Source organism: Zootoca vivipara, chromosome 6, assembly GCF_965207765.1.
Source record: "Zootoca vivipara chromosome 6, rZooViv2.hap1.1, whole genome shotgun sequence".
In the NCBI taxonomy this organism is placed as follows: Eukaryota; Metazoa; Chordata; class Lepidosauria; order Squamata; family Lacertidae; genus Zootoca; species Zootoca vivipara.
This window is the reverse complement of record NC_142589.1, coordinates 92,294,569-92,311,453: the sequence shown is the minus strand read 5'-3', so window position 1 is coordinate 92,311,453 and position 16,885 is coordinate 92,294,569. Positions and strand designations below refer to the sequence as shown.

At 48.8% G+C, this 16,885-nt stretch overlaps 1 protein-coding gene across 1 annotated transcript in view; it reads left to right on the top strand.

The window, feature by feature from the left end:
* Positions 1–7,548: 7,548 nt before the first annotated feature.
* The window catches only part of MIDN (midnolin), a 45,285-nt gene continuing 35,948 nt past the window's right edge, over positions 7,549–16,885 (top strand). The window contains exon 1 of the mRNA XM_035118677.3: positions 7,549–7,959. The gene's annotated coding sequence lies outside the window, so the exon portion shown is untranslated. The remainder of the gene's footprint in view (positions 7,960–16,885) is intronic.

The window sequence follows — 16,885 nt, the reverse complement described above, 5'->3', positions numbered from 1 at the left end:
TGATGTTGGGAAAGATGGAGGGCACTAGGAGAAGGGGACGACAGAGGACGAGATGGTTGGACAGTGTTCTCGAAGCTACGAACATGAGTTTGACCAAACTGCGGGAGGCAGTGCAAGACAGGAGTGCCTTGCGTGCTCTGGTCCATGGGGTCACGAAGAGTCAGACATGACTAAACGACTAAACAGCAACAATATTCTGTTGAGAGCTGCCCAGAGTAGCTAGGGAAAGCTAGCTAGATGGGTGGGGTATAAATATATTATTATTATTATTATTATTATTATTATTATTATTATTATTATTACTGCTACTACCAGGACTGGTGGGACTGAATTCACGGCCTGCTCCTGAGCAAGGATCTGGCCCTTCCTCCTCCAGGCTTATCATCCAAGCCTCCGCAGAAGCAGATTTCTGAGTCACTGGAGGAAGTGGGAGAGATAACCGGCAGGAACCTGAGCAAATGGACTGTCAGAAGGAAAGGACTGTGTACCCTCCAAATGTCCCAATTCTCCGGGGAATTGCAGAATCAGTCCCAGTTTCTGATTTTATCCTGCTTTCCCCCCCCCCTTTTTCCTCCCCTCCACGTCTTGGAGAACAATTAAAAGTGATCTCTCTGCGTGCAAAGAACGGAGCCTCTCTTTATCCTGAAAATAAAATCCCTGCGCCAAATGAAGGAAGCGGGGGTGCTGGGTTGCAAAGCCCTTCCTAAAATTTTGAAGGAAAAGGTCACCTGCCCGCTTTGAATCGTTTCATTGCAATGCGGCCTTTTCTCTTAGGAAACGCAAGAAGCGTTGGTTCCTTTGTTGGAAACGGAGCCTGACGCCCTCTGCTCAGAAGGAAGTCGCACTATATTCAATGGAGTTTACTCCCAGGTAAGTGGGTCGAGCTTGGACAGCCTTACGCTGCAATCTGAAGCTTTCCACAGAGTTCAGCAGGACTTGCTGTCTGGTGTGTTCCTGATCCTTCTCACAGTATTATTATCATCATCATCATCATCATCATCATCACCCGCCTTTTCCCCTGACAGGGACTCAAGGCAGCTTACAGCTAAAATTGTATTTTGTTCCCTTTATCTGCGGAAGGTGACGTACGTGATCCCTTCCCTTCTCCTTTACAACAACCCTGCGAGGTGGTGCAGTTGCCATTGCCTCAAGGTAACTGATGTCGATACATAGTTGATGTCTATGCATGATCAAACGCGGAAGAACTTTCCCTATTTTCATCGGACAAACGTTGGAGGCTATGGGACCGTCCTTCATACCATGGCGATGGGAAGAAACAGGCCCCGGGGGCCAAAAGCAGCCTCTATATATATGGCCCTCAGAACTCTCCCCAAGCCACACCCCTTTTCCCCAGGCCACGCCCCTTCACCCCGCCTCCCCGGAGTGTTTTTGCCCTGCTGGTGGACTGAAGAGACTAGCCATGCTCCACCCAGTTTTGCCTCTGGCCCCGCCCACCGCAGCCATGTGACCCCCCCCCCCCTAACAGAATGGGAATGTGGCCCTCAGGAAGAAGAAAGACCCGAAGAATATAATAATATTAATAAAAGCACTCAAATAACATCGGCCGTAACTGACTCGCAGCGTCCCATAACCCGAAAGCATTATCAGGAAGGGGAAATGGCCAGTTGTGTACATATTACAGTAACATACCGGTAACAAGGGGACGCAGGTGGTGCTGTGGGTTGAACCACAGAGCCTAGGGCTTGCTGATCAGAAGGTCGGCGGTTTGAATCCCTGCGACGGGGTGAGCTCCCGTTGCTCGGTCCCAGCTCCTGTCAACCTAGCAGTTCAAAAGCACATCAAAGTGCAAGTAGATAAATAGGTACCGCTCCAAGCGAGAAGGTAAACGGCGTTTCCGTGCGCTGCTCTGGTTTGCCAGAAGCGGCTTTGTCATGCTGGCCACATGACCCAGAAGCTGTACGCCGGCTCCCTCGGCCAATAAAGCGAGATGAGTGCCGCAACCCCAGAGTCGGTCACGACTGGACCTAATGGTCAGGGGTCCCTTTACCTTTACTTTTACCGGTAACAAAATACTGTGCTGCTGACTCACCGGCTACAGCTTTCAGCTGGCAAAAAAACCCCATCACATTTAAGGTTTCTTTATATCTGCTTCATTCATTCATTCATTCATTCATTCATTCATTCATTTCCTTACAAAAGCTTCTCACACAGAGAGAGAGAGCAGGCAGAAGTTGAGCAGGGCTTGCGCACCAGGTGATGGGAGATACTTGGCACACTTTCCTCACCTCTCTGCCATGCCCAAGGCACACGCTATACTGTATATTGTATGGATTGGGCAAGATTAATATGCCTCTCAAATAGATAAATAATCGTAACCTCCCCGAACAGCGTGGAACACCGGTTGCCTCTTTGCCTCCTTCTCAAAAGCTATAATCCAACGGGGAGAAGCCTCGTTCAATCACTTGGGAAGACAGGCGAGCTAATGCCAGTGTACTGGAAGAAGCAAAGATCACCAGTGTTGAAGCAATGATTCTTCAACATCAACTTGGTTGGACTGGTCATGTTGTGCGGATGCCTGATGATCACCTTCCAAAGCAACTCCTCTATTCTGAACTTAAATGGAAAGCTTAATTCTGGAGGTCAGCAAAAGAGGTTGAAAGACCCTCTCAAGGCCAATCTTTTAAAATGTACAGTATAAACAATGACAATTGGGAAACACTGGCCTGCAAGTGCCCCAATTGGAGAACAGCCTTTACCAAAGGTGTCATGGGTTTTGAAGACACTCGAACTCAGGACGAAAGGGAGAAATGTGCTAAGAGAAAGGCACGCTTGACAAACCCTCACAGGAATCAACTCCCGCCCGGAAACCAATGTCCCCACTGTGGAAGGGCGTGGGGATCCAGAATTGGCCTCCACAGTCACTTACGGACTCACTGTTAAAACCGTGTTTATGGAAGACAATCTTACTTGGCTAAAGAAGATTGCCAAAGAAGAAGAAGCAGCCCCTGAGCATGCACAAAGTTTTTGCTCCCTGCCAAAGTAAACACATTTTTTGTAGTTAAGAGGGAACGGCTCCAGGGCACCTCTCCTGAGTCAGACCCCCCTCATCTTGCCCAGGTATTGTCTACATCTGCCTCCAGAGTTTCAAATCAGGAGTCTCTACTGGAGATGGCCTTGAGGACTAGCAACTCGCAGCATCTGCATGCCCAGCCGCTTAGCTGCGGCCCTACACCTCCATAAGGATACAAGGTGACCTGAATTCTCCCTCACCCTCCTTGCTACTATTTCCTCTTTCCCTGCCCGTATGTTTTCATTTCCCTGTCCTTGAGATCCAGTGACTCAGCCCGCAAAAAAACCAGCCCTCATTTCTCATTTTCTGTTTGGACTTTTTGATTCACCCAGAAACACGGTTGGGCTCTGAGGCATCGGCTGAGTGTTCCTGGGCGAGGGCCGCAAACAAACAAAAGAAATGTTTCGGCCAGGGAAACAAGGGGTGGGGGAGAGCTTTGCCTGTTGGATTTCTGCCTGCCTTGCCACTATTGTTTTTTTAAAAAAAATCCTTTTAAGGGCAGGCTCCAATTCATGCCAGGCATCTCATCCTCGGAAGACCAAGAAACCTCGCCCGTTTTCAGGAAAGCCCTGTTGTGCAAACGGCACTCTGGATATGCTCAGAGGACGCTTCCCTGTTTGGTCCCTGCTTACACCAGGGGTCAGCAAACTTTTTCAGCAGGGGGCCGGTCCACTGTCCCCTCAGACCTTGGGGGGGGGGCTGGACTATATTTTTTTGGGGGGGAGAACAAATTCCTATGCCCCACAAATAACTGAGAGATGCATTTTAAATAAAAGGACACATTCTACTCATGTAAAAACACACTGATTCCTGGACCGTCTGCGGGCTGGATTGAGAAGGCCATTTGGCTGGATCCGGCCCCTGGGCCTTGCTTTGCCTACCCATGGCTTACACCTACTGGATTTGCTGCTCTCCCCCCCCCCCCGCACTTCCGTTCATCTGCTTTAAACAGAGAAACAAGACAAAAATCCCAAACTTTTCTCCCTCCATGATGCCACCTGATAATAAGCAAATGAATTCCTGCCGTAGTCTTTAAAAGTCGCTTAATTGGAGCATGTTCTCCACCTTTGTTGGATTATTGCTTTTCCACAATCACATTTCATGCTGCCGGCTCCAGTTCCTTTGGGCTGGAGCTGGGCCCTCCAGCATGCAAAACAGACGTGAGCTCTTCCTAAAGAACAGCTAAGAATCCGGCCCTCATTGTTCTCAGTTTTCAAAGGAAGCTGCTTTCTGCTAAGGCAAACCACTAATCCATTATCTCGGTGTTAACTACACCGGGCCCTTCTCCCAGCCCTGCCTGGATCTGGTGCCTTCTGCATGGAAAACACTTTTTTTAAAAAACAAAAACAAGGCTCTAGTCCTCATGTTGATTAACAAAGGGCTGGTTTAAACAGAAACAGAATCATAGAATTGGCGAGTTAGAACTACAACATGCTGCGATGCAGGAAAATGTTGGTCCCAACGTGGGACTCGAACCTCAACCCTGAGATGAAGAGTCCCTTGCTCTGCCACTGAGCTACCTACCCTACAGAAGGGGTCTCATACAGAGTCAGACCATGGATGCGTCTAGCTCAGTGATGTTGATGCTGGCTGGGATTTTGCTGGCCTGATGCAGAAGATGAGATATTGGGGGGGGGGAAGGGGAGAATTATGAGTAAAGGGTTGGTGACGACTGAGTCACAGGTGGGTCAGAGACCAGCTCAGCACATGAGAATCCCCTCAGCAGCCTGACCCACCCGTGTGGCTCATGCAGTGACCAAGACTGCTTTGGGACACCTGTCAGCTCGCATTCAGCACACATTTCTAGTGATGGGGAGCCACTACTAAAAAGGCCCTGATGTTGGCTCCCTGGGGCTGACAACCCCCCCCCCACTAGGCATGATTCACAAAAATGGAATGTCTAGTTGCCATTTGGGGGGTAAAACGGCTCTAAAGTCCTATTTTCGCTGACTGTGATTGATTCTCGGATATCTGGCTAGTTCAGAGGACAACCCTGAGCTGGGCTAAGAGAGCTTTGAGGACTGAAAGAATAAAAGTCACTTGATCCAGGGGCAGTCCACATATTTATTGTCCTGTCCCTACCTCTTGTTCTTAATGGTGACACAGACCATTCATAACTTCATAATATTCTTCACAACCATGAGCAGGGCAGTGGGTTGGGGTAAGCGAAGACAAGTGACAACAATTCACAATAACGTACTTCAATGCGCCTGCTCAAGCTGCACAGAAGCAGCATTTTGGTTCCTGAAATTCATTCCGATGGTGCAGATAAAATATAAGGGATAGAATTCTACAGAGTGGGGTATTAGCGTGTGAAAACGGTCCCGATCCAACAGTCCCCAGGCATGCACCTCCAGATGGCGGAGATGTCAGACGCCATCCTGGCACCCGGGCATCTTCACCTGGTCGCAAGCGGGCCGATGGCTTGGCAGATTTTAAAGGCTGGGTCCTCTTGTCTAGCATCTTGTCCTCACAGCACCCAACAATCTATTACTGTACAGTGGTACCTTGGTTCTCAAACGCCTTGGTACTCAAACAACTTGGAACCCAAACATTGCAAACCCAGAAGTAGGTGTTCTGGTTTGTGAACTATTTTCAGAAGCCGAACGTGCTCCGTTTTGAGTGTTACACTTCCGATTTGGGTGTAACCCTGAGGTCTGTCTGGTTTTGCTATTTATTTATTTTTAAATTTTTATTGAGGATTTTCTTTACAAAGGTAATGCAGTGCTCCTAATTTTTCCATTGTTACAGATCAATCTTGCTTGTTGAGACATTAGGAAGAAGGGGGGGGGAGAGGAGGTGGGCGGGATGGGGGAGTGGGGGTGGGGTGCCTATGTTTCTGTTTTTCTTGATATATGCAGGGGTTCAGGGTCAGCGTTGTTTGTGCGGGTTCTCTGTTGTTTGCTCGTGTTCCTTCGTTGGTGAGAGAGGTCGGGGGTTGGCGTAGGGTGCGATTATTCATTTGTGGATGGCTGTGATGGTCTTTGGTTTCTTGTGTGAGTGGGGTGGGTGGGTGCTTTTGATTAGTTTAACCATATTGATTTGTATGCTGTCGGTGGGTTTTTGTCTTTGTCTTGTTGGGCTGTGTAATTGATGAAGGGGAACCATATTGGGGTGAAGGTGTCTTCTTCTGTTTGTCCCCGTGTCATTTTCAGCTTACTGGTTAGTTTTTCTAGTAGGGCTGTTTCCCATACTGCTTGATACCAATGGTCCATGTCTACTCCTGACAGGTCTTTCCAGTGTCTAGTTATGATGTTTCTGGTTGCTGATAGTAGGTGGGTTATGAGTTCTTTGTATTCTGTGTGGGCGTTGTTGTCTTGGAAGATGTTTAATAAGGCCGGTTCTGGGGTGATTTCTAGCATTTGCTTTGTTATCTTACAAATTTCTCGTATGGTTATTGTCCAGAATGATTGGATTTTGGGGCATTCCCACCACATGTGGAGGTATGTTCCTGTGGAGGTGCACCCTCTCCAGCATTTTGATGAGGTTCCCGGGTGCTCTTTATTTTGCGTTTTTGTTTTTGCGGCTCTTTTTCGTTTTGTTTTTGTGACTGTGTGGAACCCAGTTCAACTACTGATGGATTGATTGTGCGACTGCAGTACGCTGTTTATTGCTTTCGTTTTATGGATCAATGGTCTCATTAGATAGTAAGATTCATGTTCAACTGCTGTTTTAGGGGCTGTTTTTAAAAGCCTGGAACGGATTGATCTGTTTTGCATTACTTTCTATGGGAAAGCGCGCCTTGGTTTTGGAACTCCTTGGTTTTAGAACGGACTTCTGGAACGGATTAAGTTTGAGAACAAAGGTACCACTGTATTATTATTATTATTATTATTATTATTATTATTATTATTGGGTGGAATGGGGACAGAGGAACTGCAATATCTGGGTTGGGTATGTTTAGCCTGGAGAAGAGGTGATAGCATATCTGAAAGGCTGTTGTCAGCCTTTTTCTGGAGCAAGACTATTTTTCTGTGGCTCTGGAGGGGAGGACCCAAACCGATGGAATCTGACAAGAAATGAGATTCCCATAAGAGCCGTTCAAGGGTGGAACAGACTCCCTTGAAAGGCGGAGAGCTCTCCTTCCTTGGACAACAGAGGTTGTGTGGCCAGAGAGGGATTCTTTAGCTGCACCTCCTGCATTGCAAGGGGTTGGGCTGGATGACCCTTGGGGGTCCCTTGCAACTCGTTTGGTTCTCTGGTTTTGGGGCCTGTGGCAGGACGCTGAGTGGGAAGCATTGAGCAGCCGCCATGGGCAACTGGCCCAGAAAGAGAGAGGGAGAGGGAGAGAGAGAGAGAGATTGAGAGTGGCAGCCAGAGTCTGGCAAGCGGCCGTCTATGTTCAGTGTTGCGTCAGCGTCAATGTGCAAATCCCTCTGCTGAGTCTGCAATGCTCAGCAGGACTTTTTTGCTCTCTCTCATTCTTTCCCTCCTCCTCCCTCCTCCCTCCTCCTCCTCCTCCTCCCTCTCCCAAGCCCCACCCAGCATAATGTGACTGTCAGCCCTTGGGTTCTGTGTGGGATAAAAACTTTTTGCGCACCTCCCAAACATTTCATTTAATAAAAAAAAGGAAAGCAAAACCGCAGAGCTGCTGGGTGGCAGAAGCGAGAGACTCGGCTGAGCACCACAGGCAAAGCGGACGACGCCTCTGGAGAAGGATTAAATACAGTACATATTTTTCCTCCCTCTCTGAAGTGGGAAGGAGCGAGATTCACCTTGTGTGTGTTTTTCCCCCTTCCACTCTGCCACATCTGCAAGAAAGGATCTTTTCTTCTCCCGAAGGGTTTCCCCCGCCACGTGAGGACCTGCCAACCCGTCTGGAGACAAAGGATACAATTTTCCGCTTTGGGGAGAAATTTCCTGGAAGGGTTTTTTTATTTCGTTTTTGGGAGCGATTCGGCGAAGAAGGCGTTTCCTGGCGGATTTTGGTGAGTCCCTTTATGACCCGACGCGGTTTGGGTTCTCTGTAAGGATTGCTTCCATCGGATCCTCTCTCCCCACCCCACGCCCGGGCGGTGGGGTCCGTCCGTGCCTGCCTGGCTCTTGCTCCTCCGGGGTCAAATCCTGCGCCACTTCGGCAGATCCTTCCCCCACCCATTCCCACCCCCCATCTCGACGGGAAATGCTCAAAGGGGCTCCTCTCCAAACCGGCCAGACAAAAGAGTTCCCAGGGAAACGTCTGGCCTCGCTCAAGCCTCCTTTCCGTGGATCACATTTCAGAAGATCTCTTTGACATTTTCCATGTTGTCGCTTGGGCTTCTGTGAGGAGAAGGGGGGGTGGGGGGCAGGCACAAATCAAAACCAGTCTTTCCACCATGAAATCCGTCAAGCGTTTGAGTTTCAATTGCCACTGCAGTTGTGCGTTTTTACGCACGCACTTGTCTATTGAACATAGAATCATAGAATCATAGAATCATAGAATCATAGAGTTGGAAGAGACCACAAGGGCCATCCAGTCCAACCCCCTGCCAAGCAGGAAACACCATCAAAGCATTCCTGACAGATGGCTGTCAAGCCTCTGCTTAAAGACCTCCAAAGAAGGAGACTCCACCACACTCCTTGGCAGCAAATTCCACTGCCGAACAGCTCTTACTGTCAGGAAGTTCTTCCTAATGTTTAGGTGGAATTTTCTTTCTTGTAGTTTGAATCCGTTGCTCCGTGTCCGCTTCTCTGGAGCAGCAGAAAACAACCTTTCTCCCTCCTTTATATGACATCCTTTTATATATTTGAACATGGTTATCATATCACCCCTTAACCTTCTCTTCTCCAGGCTAAACATACCCAGCTCCCTAAGCCGTTCCTCATAAGGCATCGTTTCCAGGCCTTTGACCATTTTGGTTGCCCTCTTCTGGACACGTTCCAGCTTATCAGTATCCTTCTTGAACTGTGGTGCCCAGAACTGGACACAATACTCCAGGTGAGGTCTGACCAGAGCAGAATACAGTGGTACTATTACTTCCCTTGATCTAGATGCTATACTCCTATTGATGCAGCCCAGAATTGCATTGGCTTTTTTAGCTGCTGCATCACACTGCTGACTCATGTCAAGTTTGTGGTCAACCAAAACTCCTAGATCCTTTTCACATGTACTGCTCTCAAGCCAGGTGTCTCCCATCCTGTATCTGTGCCTTTCATTTTTTTTGCCCAAGTGTAGCACTTTACATTTCTCCTTGTTAAAATTCATCTTGTTTGCTTTGGCCCAGTTGTCTAATCTGTTAAGGTCATTCTGAAGTGTGATCCTGTCCTCTGGGGTGTTAGCCACCCCTCCCAACTTGGTGTCATCTGCAAACTTGCTCAGGATTCCCTCAAGCCCATCATCCAAGTCATTGATAAAGATGTTGAACAAGACTGGGCCCAAGACAGAACCCTGTGGCACCCCACTAGTCACTACTCTCCAGGATGAGGAGGAGCCATTGATGAGCACCCTTTGGGTTCGGTCAGTAATCCAGCTACAAATCCACTGAATGGTAGCATTGTCTAGCCCACATTTTACCAGCTTCTTTACAAGAATATCATGGGGCACCTTGTCAAAGGCCTTGCTGAAATCAAGATAGGCTACATCCACAGCGTTCCCTTCATCTACCAGGCTTGTAATTCTGTCAAAAAATGAGATCAGATTAGTCTGACATGACTTATTTTTCAGGAACCCATGCTGACTTTTAGTGATCACAGAGTTTCTTTCTAGGTGCTCACAGACTGTTTGCTTAATGATCTGCTCTAGAATCTTTCCTGGTATTGATGTCAGGCTGACTGGGCGGTAATTGTTTGGGTCCTCTCTTTTCCCCTTTTTGAAAATAGGGACAACATTTGCCCTCCTCCAGTCTGCTGGAACTTCGCCTGTTCTCCAGGAATTTTCAAAGATTATTGCCAGTGGTTCTGAAATCACCTCTGCCAGTTCTTTTAATACTCTTGGATGTAGTTCATCTGGCCCTGGAGACTTGAATACATCTAAACTAGCCAAGTATTCTTGTACTACCTCCTTACTTATTCTGGGCTGTGTTTCCCCTGCTGAATCATCTGCTCCATATTCTTCAGGTCGGGCGTTGTTTTCTTTCTTGGAGAAGACTGAGGCAAAGAAGGCATTGAGGAGTTCTGCCCTTTCTCTGTCCCCTGTTTGCATTTCACCATCTTCTCCTCTGAGTGACCCCACTGTTTCCTTGTTTTTCCTTTTGCTACGGACATACCCATAAAAGCCCTTTTTGTTGCTTTTAACCTCTCTGGCGAGCCTGAGTTCATTCTGTGCTTTAGCTTTTCTGACTTTGTCTCTACACGTGCTGGCTATATGTTTGAATTCCTCTCTGGAGATTTCCCCCCTTTTCCATTTTTTGTACATATCCCTTTTAAATCTTAACTCAGTCAAAAGTTCTTTAGATAGCCAGCCTGGCTTCTTTAGGCACCTTCCATGTTTCCGTCTCATTGGTATTGCCTGAAGTTGTGCTTTTAATATCTCCCTTTTAACAAACTCCCAACCATCATGAACTCCCTTCCCTTTTAGTATTACTGTCCATGGGATTTCACCCAGCGTTTCCCTAAGTTTTCTGAAGTCGGCTTTCTTAAAGTCTAGAATTTGGACCTTAGTATGCTTGGTTGCTCCTTTCCGCTGGATAATAAACTCCAGAAGAGCATGGTCACTCCCACCTAATGATCCTGCCACTTCTACCCCACTAACCAAGTCATCACTATTGGTTAGGACCAGATCTAAAATGGCTGATCCTCTTGTTGCTTCTCCCACTTTCTGGACAATGAAGTTGTCTGCAAGGCCAGTGAGGAATCTGTTCGACCTTATGCTCTTGGCTGAGTTTGACATCCAACAAATATCAGGATAGTTGAAATCCCCCATTACTACTATCTCACTTCCTTTGGAATGCTTGGCCATCTGTTCCAGGAAGGCATCATCTGTGTCCTCAGTTTGGCTTGGGGATCTATAGTAAACTCCCACAATGAGATCACTGTTGTTTTTCTCTCCCTTAATTTTGACCCAGATACTCTCAATTTGGCTTTGAAGTTTTAAATCCTGGATCTCTTCACAGGTATACATATCCCTAACATATAAAGCTACTCCTCCTCCTTTCCTGTTTGGTCTATTTCTCTTAAATAGATTGTATCCCTCTATTACTACATTCCAGTCATGAGACTCATCCCACCAGGTTTCAGTGATGCCTATTATGTCATATTTAGTTTGCTGTACCAAGAGCTCAAGTTCATCTTGTTTATTTCCCATGCTCTGTGCATTAGTATACAGACATTGAAGACCGTTGATCATTCCCCCATGTCTCTTATTTAAGGATATTTTCGTCCCACCACTAGGTCTGCATGCTGCTTGCTCCATTTGGTCCTTGACATTTGGATGATCATCTTCAGCATTTGATAGACTCCTACCTTCAGGACCACTGTCTCCCTCCCCCACATAAGTCAGTTTAAAGCCCTCCTGATGAGGTTTTTGAGTTTTGTGGCAAAAACATTCCTCCCAACTTTTGTGAGGTGCAGTCCATCACTTGCCAGAAGTCCATCATCAAGAAACTGCAGACCGTGATCTAGGAATCCAAACCGTTCCTGTTTGCACCATTTGCGAAGCCAGTTGTTCACTTCCCCTATTTTTCCCTCTCTCCCTGGGCCATGTCGTTCAACTGGGAGGACAGAAGAGATGACAATTTGTGCATCTAATTGCTTCAACTTCCTGCCCAGAGCCTCATAATCATTTTTGATCTTCTGTAAGCTATGGCTTGCAGTGTCATTGGTTCCCACATGCACCAAAAGGAAGGGGTATTTGTCGGTGGGTTTTATTATTCCTTGCAGCCGTTCTGTTACATCTTTGATCTTGGCCCCAGGTAGACAGCACACCTCTCGAGACATCTTGTCAGGCCCACAGATCACTGCTTCTGTACCCCTCAGTAGGGAATCCCCAATCACCACTACACGCCTCTTCAGAGGCTTGGTTGGGATTCTTCTATGTGCTGTCCCTTCCAAGGTTACCTGCATATTTCCAGAGGACTGACTTGGTTGCTCGTCTTCATATTCCTCATCAACTGTGATGAGGGAGAGATCCTCAGGTGGAGTCTGTTCCTCGTCTTCCATGAGCACTTCAAAACGGTTGTTTAATTCTAAGCACTCAGAGCGATCCCTGGGCCTTCTACTTCTATGAGTCACGTTCCTCCATACATCTGGCTGCTGTGTTGGGGAACTGACCTCCTCCTCAGGGAGATCCCCTGTCTCCTCCTTGGTGCAGACAGTGTGCTCTGCTGCATCCAAGAAAAGCTCCAGCTCTTTAATTCTCTGGAGCGTAGATACACGCCCCTGAAGCTGCTGCACCTTCTCTTCCAGAAGGGCAACCTTGTTTTCTAGTAGGGCAACCAACTTGCAATTGTTGCAAGTGTAGCTACCCACATCCTTTGGCAAGAAAACAAACATTGCACAGGAATTGCAGGTGACAATGGTTGTTCCCTCCACCTCCATCTTGAAAACCTTGAGGTCAAGGGGGAAAGAGGAAGAGGCCTAGGTCCCCCCTAACAAACGTATGAGACTTGCTGCCCTAGGTCAAAAAGATGGGTAAAACTGCGCGCGCCGATAGGCGCGCGCCGCTGCACTCCAAGCTCTGACTAGCTCCGCCCACAGCTAATCACCTGAACTTCCTGACTCACACTTCTAGGTGAAAGGTCACAGCCAGAAACAAACAAGGTCACAGCCAGAAACAAACACCCACACAAGCCTGGACAGTCACCCAAATCCAAGAGGCAGCAGCCCTAGAAAACCAGCACAAGCACACAAACAAGTAAGAAAACAAATAAGCACACAAACTTACTCACACACAGCCCCAAAAGACAAAACCACAAAACCTACAGAGTGTCTCCCAAGCTCAGCTCACCTTCTGCTCCTTCCTCAGTCACTGCACTCCAAGCTCTGACTAGCTCCGCCCACAGCTAATCACCTGAACTTCCTGACTCACACTTCTAGGTGAAAGGTCACAGCCAGAAACAAACAAGGTCACAGCCAGAAACAAACACCCACACAAGCCTGGACAGTCACCCAAATCCAAGAGGCAGCAGCCCTAGAAAACCAGCACAAGCACACAAACAAGTAAGAAAACAAATAAGCACACAAACTTACTCACACACAGCCCCAAAAGACAAAACCACAAAACCTACAGAGTGTCTCCCAAGCTCAGCTCACCTTCTGCTCCTTCCTCAGTCACTGCACTCCAAGCTCTGACTAGCTCCGCCCACAGCTAATCACCTGAACTTCCTGACTCACACTTCTAGGTGAAAGGTCACAGCCAGAAACAAACAAGGTCACAGCCAGAAACAAACACCCACACAAGCCTGGACAGTCACCCAAATCCAAGAGGCAGCAGCCCTTGAACAGACTCACACGGGTCTACTGTAAACGAACGCCCGTCTGTTTCATGTACACACGGGTCTCTCTCTCTCTCTCTCTCTCTCTCTCTCTCTTACACACACACACACACACACACACACACACGTCTGCCTTACAAGCACACACAGAGAGGGTCAATTCACACACACACGTAACCCATGAGACTTGCTTCAGAGAGAGTAAGCAAGCGAAGCGCGCGCCACCGTGGAGCTTACTTCGGAGTAAGCGGGGGGAAAGCCTCAGATCGGGCCTCCTGAAGTCCCACGAACTAGCAGCCAAATGGATCTTTGCATTCTCTCTCTCTCTCTCTCTCTCTCTCTCTCTCTCTCTCTCTCTCTCTCTCTCTCTCTGCTCCCCCTTTATAAATAAATTCCACCGGGTTATTGGGAAGGCTCTCCGAAGGAATACCCTGTTATTTGGGGGGGGGGGCCTCTTGCGGAGGAAGGCAGGAAGGAGATTCACACCATTCATCAAAAGCTCCTTTCTTTTACATCCGAGTCCCCCCCCCCCTCCCCGCCCTTGCCGTGTTAGAGAGAGGCGAGAGCCAGAGACTCCTCAAGAATAATCTTCTGTTCTTGTGGATAAGAGACTCAGCCAAATTCCGGGGTGGGAGGCCGGGGGGGGGGGCGAGAGAAATAATAAGGTCTGAAGGATCTGTCGGGGGCGCGGGGAAAAAAGATACCCTTTTGCCCTTTAGCTTTCTGAATACAGCCCAGCCTAAGCTCCATTCCTTGAGGGCTAGAGGCTTAATACACGCGCGCACGGCTGTCTCTCAGGAAGCCCAAACTGCAAAATTATTTAAACAATTTTTGGGTTTGTGCGGGTGGGTGTTTTCTTCATTTTGGAGGGGAGGGAGAGGGTGGTTTGTTATAACACCGCCTCTCTCCTCTCTCTTTCCATGGAGTTATCTGTCCATCTACGTCCGAAGGGAATGGAAGGCAAATTTGTGCCTTAAATTATAAATCCATGAAACGGGGGGAGGGGGAGAAAACCACTTTTAAAAAATTAGATCTGGAAACTGTAGTCCGTAATCTTAACTGGCTTATTTTTCAAGACGGAAGGGCATCTTCCATTGCTCGATTCAGCTGTGGGGTTTGTGGTTGTGGTTTTTGGGTTTTTTTTGCTTTGCCCAAAACTGGGGAGACGGAGGAGCCACGCAAACATACTGCATTCTGCCCACGTAGGTATTCCTCCCCGTGTGTCTCCCACCCCCTCTCATTGTTAACGCTGCCCATTCAGCTGCTCTCCCATTCCCCCCCTTCCTCTTCCCACCCCGCATTTCCATGACCCGATCAAAGGGGGGGCTACTTTAGCCTCCAAGGACACAAGCCCTCGAGGGCGCCACTTCCAGGAGGGGTTCCTGAAATCATCTGTCGGGGGGGGAGGGGCGGAGAACCCACACAGAGTCTGGCAGCACCTTAATTTCGGTTCTGGAAAGGGGCAGGGACCCAACCCCCACCTGGCTAACCTAAGCACCCTGCACTTTGAACCCCAGGCCGCCGGAGAACTGCCATTGTTTGCTCCCTGGCCAAATGCACTCTGCGGGTATTCGGAAGCCTGCAAGAAAACTAGGCCTGTGTTTGGATAGTGGTGGAGAATAGCCTTGGCCGTGTGTGTGTGTGTGTGTGTGTGTGTGTGTGTGTGTGTGTGTGTGTGTTCTTTCCCAGTCTTTCCCAGCGCTCATTTGATCTCCACAACAACCCTGTTAGGTGGGTCAGGCTGAGAGGCAGCGGCTGCTCCACCCCCCCCCCCAAGGCCAACCTGGTCTCTCCCAGCCTAACCACTACACCGCAATGGCTCTCTTATTGTTTCAGGCAACCCTTGCGATTGCCTGTTTCGTGAGCCTATTGGGCCCATTTCACACACCTGTTCCACTGAGGCACCCGGTTTCCTCTCCCTGCTGAAATAAGCAGCAGTAGCAGCGGAGACAAGAGAGATGCCAGAGTACTCCCTTATCTAATAACCTCTGTGAGAGAAAGAGGAGAGGCTGGAGGCTGGGATCTGCTCCGAGGACGTTTGGAGGTGGGAGGTATCGCATAAATCTTTCCCTGCGCCTTTGGTTAAGAAAGGAGGCTGGCGAGGCGAGTGGGCGAGCCAAGAATGTGTCATTCGGGCACTCAGGTTCGTTTTATTTTATCCCCCCCCTCCAAACGCCCTGTGCGATTGGCAGAAGCTGTTGGGGAGGACAGCATGGGGCACCCTCCTCCCTCACCACTTTTGGACCTACGCACACCTCGAGCATAGGGGGGCCGAAAGCCGCGATGGTGCTCTTGCGTTTCACGGAAGGTCCTTCGTGCAGCTCCCTCGTAGTGCGAGGGACGCTGCTGGCAAAGCTGGGGCTGGCATGGCCCTCTTTTGCCAGGCGTCACAAGCTTCCGGGTGGCAGGGGACTCCTCGTCAGAGAAGGACAAAGAGCCTGGTGGGACCCAGAAGCTTGCTCGCTTGCTCTTAGGCCAAAGAGGTGACAATCTTCCAAGGAAGCTGAGTGTGGCACTCGCAGCTTGCTAGGACCTCAGGCTTACTGGGCCAAAGTTGGGGGCAATGGGATTGTCTCTAGAATGGCTAGGAGGTATTTCTCACCCGGCAGCCTTCTGTTCCTGTGAGGTAGGAAGGACCATGTGTAAGAAAGCACTCTCCCATGGGGAGAGGGGTGGCATTTCCAGGTGCTTGTGTTTTCCCCTTAACTTTTTACACGCCTTCCAGCGGTGACAGTGTGCATCCCATAATTCTCCTGCTTCCCTTTGTTTTGCTTAATAAGGATCTCTCTCTCGCTCTCTCTCTCTCTCTCGCTCTCGCTCTCTCGCCTGCCCTGCAGATCTGCACCCCACATTTAAAGCACATTCAATGCCTATTTAAAGCACTCTCCATACAAAGAATCATGGGAACTGTAGTTCAAGGGTGCTGGGGGTTGAGGCTTGGTGGCGGAGCAAACTACAGTTCCCGGAATTATTTGTCGGGCTCCTCGCCCCCTTTCCCTAGCAGCAAACGGCACTCTGCACATGCCCCTCTTCCTTTTGCCCGGCTGAGCCTGCTTTGGACTGAAAAGAGCCTTTCTCCCAAACCCCTTGCAGCCTCTTCCACAAAGGGCACTCGCTACGTGTTAAACCCCAATACGCAGAGTTAGGCCCCGTTGAAATTAAAGGACCTAAGCCAGCCATGCCCGTCAATTTAAATCCATAAGTAGGAATTAGATATATGACTTGGATACTTTGGATCTTTTAAAAATCTACCTCCCTCTGAAAAGCAGGTCAAAGGGGGGGGGAGAGAAGGAACATTATTTGTTTTAAAATATAAATATATATGGGTCAGAGATGTATTGTTTTGCTTATGAAAATCTCTCCAGCTGACATACAGCCCCCCCCTTTTTAATTCTGGGACTGGGCACAGATTGCCCAAGATGGAGGGGATTTCAGCCCTTTGGCCCGGCCACCCCTCCTGACTCCCCCCACCCCCAAATATGCCTTAACCCCATCCCCCAAATGC